Below are 3,413 nucleotides of genomic sequence, written 5' to 3'. Positions count from 1 at the left end.
ATAAAAATCAAAATTAAACCCTTTATCTTTTAAACTACATACAGAAATAATGTCTCTCTAACAAAAAACCACAAAAAGTTACAACTCGTATTTTATCACTCTTGAGCAATGATAAAACAAACACTTATGATTATTCAATATCATCATATCATATGTTACATTGTTTAAAAAATTTTATATTACAGCTTTTTTACCCAAAAAAATTCCAGCAAAATACCAAATTTTTTAAAATTTTAAATAGGAGACTAGAACTACTATTTTGCGTAACTATTATTGAAAAAATTTTAAATTATTTTTTTACTCAAATTTATTCCAAACTACGTTTATTCATATAGAACTAACAAAAAGTTACATTTTTTTACTCAAATAAAATACAATAATTACTTTTTTAATTGTATGATTGTCTAATAGAAAAAAGATAAGAGAACATACACTACAAGCAACAAAAATTAGTTTGCGGCGGATATAACCTCTTCTAAAGGATGATTGCAATGATTATGCAATTGTTGCGGATTCGTGCATCGTGAGGCCAGTTTGCGACAGTTCAAAAAACCGTTGTTTCAACTGTCAACAATATTTGCGACGATTCCTAACCGCCTCTACATATAGTTTGCAACAGTTAGAACCGTCGCTAAACACACTGGAATTTTTTTTCTTCTTAAAAATTGCGACAATTATCAACCGTCGTTGTATTTAGTTTGAGACAGTTTGAACCTTTACAAGCCTAATAATTTAAAATAAAATAAATATAATAGAATTTTTTAATATTTTTTATTAATTAAATTACAAAATATTCATAAATGTTATTCACATAATTTAAATACATAATTATTTAACTATTGTACCTAAATTCAATTTATATAATTTTTTCAAAAGAAATAACACCAATTCATACATTGAAGTTAACTGAAACAATAAATAAAGTAGTTTAAATATTCAAAACATTAGTGGAGTGGCTGAACATACGAAACAACTCCATCAAACATAAAAATTCACCCAAATAGCTAATTAGTCTCTAATGATGTTGTTCCATGATCATCAAATTGGTGGCTAGACTCAGATGAACGTCTACCATTTATTGGCGATTCTATGTATGTTGCTTGGAAAAAAAAGTATATATTAACTCCAATGAATATTGATAAATATTATCAAATACTAATTGCCTCAATTTCTCATATAGCTAGAAGCAATCATTACCTAATTGATATTTTTAACTAAGGACAAACAGTTCTCACATGATTTTTTTAAATAAGTTTGCTATGAAAACAGTTTTACCTTTTTTTCTTTAAAAATTTGCATTTGCAATAAGAAAGCAATTTGCTCCTTCAACATATCAACTTCAGAATCCCTTTTTTTAAGCTAGTCAATTTCAGCTTGCATATTCTCCATCTTCTCATTACTAGTTTCTCCTATGGACTCTCTCTGATGTACCCAAAGGGTGTATCCCTTTGGAAATGGTTTGCACTTTAAGTGATCGTACATTACACTTCCACTCCGCTGTTTTTTGAAACCACAATGTTTACAAGGGCATATTATTTCGCCATTTTCTAATTCATCGTGAAATGGAAAAGTAATAAATTCCTTTATCCTTTGATCATATTCAGCCGATGTGTGTGGCTTCTTAACTCATGACTTATCCATTGCTTCAAAGAAGATTAACATGTGTTATTTTGACACACAAAGAACATATTTCTCTCTCCTAATTAACATTAACACACTAAAGAAAAGGTTATATAAGGCTCAAGACAACATTGGTTCATAAGAAGGATGGGTGATAAGGTTTCTAAATAAACATAAAAAATGAAAAAAAAAAAAAAAAAAGGAAGCCTTTGTTTCCTGTCTGCTATGGGAGCAACTCCAGATCATAACAACCTCATACTCATGCATAAAAAGTTAGAAGTGCTTAATTAACCTCATACTCATGCTTTGTACCATTTTTCTTAATTTCTTTCATGGTTTCAAATTATCTCAAATACCAATCAAATGAATAAAATGTTAGAAAATGATAGCATTAACTAACCTTAGCAAGCTCTTAAAGTTTATAACCTTCAACAATACTCACTTCGAAACTGAATACAAAATCTTTTTAGCAGTTGTTTTTCCAAAGACTCAAAACAATACTATTCTACCTGCAAATTAGTGATGAAATAAGCTACTAATTCAAATATTGAAAAATATAAAATATAAAACAACAGTTGTAAGTGCATTATAATGATATTATTACTATTTATATATAACTGAAATAACAAAAATAAGCATTTTTTTCATCCAATTATTTTAATTTACGCTTTACTAATTGGTTTTATTGGTTCACTTGAAGTAATTAATCACTAGAAGTAACAACATCTACCAAATATACATTCATTTTTTTTTTTTTATAATTATTTTTCAATGTCTTCTTGATGTCATTCTATAAAAAAACAACAATGAAACAACTTATCGGCCAATAATTTCATTTTAGGAACACAACATATGCAGCATGCATGTTTCACATTTGCATACTAAGCTAGTTTCTACTGCATCTATAAGTCTCATTTCAAATTACTAAATATGTTTATAATTTTTTTCCAAATATACTCTTAATTAATACTATTAAATGTCTTTTAAAAACTAAAATTAAATACATCAATACATACTTATTTTAAGGATAATCACATATATATTAGACACATTAAATACACTACCTATTTTTCATTTTGTGGTGGACATTATACAAAATTAGAAGGATAGGTGAAGAATCTATTGGAATGCCAATACATAATAAGCCAAAAAATTCAAACAACATTCTTTGATGGTATTAGAAGTGTGAGTATATCGCTGTCCCAAATGATATACTACTGTTGAGGGGAATGCATATAGTAGTATTCAACACCCTTTTGCACCGTTAAAAGTTCTCTTTATAGATTGCAACAACACCAACATTCACTAAAATTAAATATTTGTGATGAAATCATTAATGGTGTAGCCTTCAATCATGTATACACTCATTGATGCTATACTTCAATTTCCAGGATAACTAGCAACTTTAAGTTCACAAATCACAATTTGATATTTTGAAAAGAAACCTTTTACCAACCTCTCCAGCTAGCTAACAATTGAATATATATTAAGCAAAATAACAGGGACAATTTCCTCTCCAGCTACCTTTCCAGCTAGCTAGCAAAATATTAAGCAAAACAATTTCCTTGCCACCTAGCAATTTAATATTAAGCAAAATAACATGGACTAGTGTTGGTGCGGAAATAGAAAAGCAGAAAGAATGGTTGCAGAGAAGAGGAAATAACAAATAGCTTGTAAGGCTCAAAATAACACATATAATATTCAAACATAATATATAATATTCAAACATATACAGTCACAAACAACCTTTTACTATTTTTGAATATAAAATTAAAACACAATTCTACAATTTC

General features: G+C 27.9%; 1 long non-coding RNA gene across 1 annotated transcript; it reads right to left on the bottom strand.

The window, feature by feature from the left end:
• Positions 1 to 934: 934 nt before the first annotated feature.
• Positions 935 to 3,284, bottom strand: LOC140920763 (uncharacterized). The gene is made up of 3 exons (XR_012163386.1): positions 3,077 to 3,284; positions 2,021 to 2,129; positions 935 to 1,643 (listed from the first exon to the last, which is right to left on the bottom strand). It is a non-coding gene; the product is annotated as an uncharacterized lncRNA (long non-coding RNA).
• Positions 3,285 to 3,413: the final 129 nt, after the last annotated feature.

This window comes from Cicer arietinum, chromosome 6, assembly GCF_000331145.2.
Source record: "Cicer arietinum cultivar CDC Frontier isolate Library 1 chromosome 6, Cicar.CDCFrontier_v2.0, whole genome shotgun sequence".
NCBI lineage: Eukaryota > Viridiplantae > Streptophyta > Magnoliopsida > Fabales > Fabaceae > Cicer > Cicer arietinum.
The sequence above is the reverse complement of the archived record's forward strand: the minus strand, read 5'-3'. Positions and strand labels throughout refer to the sequence as shown.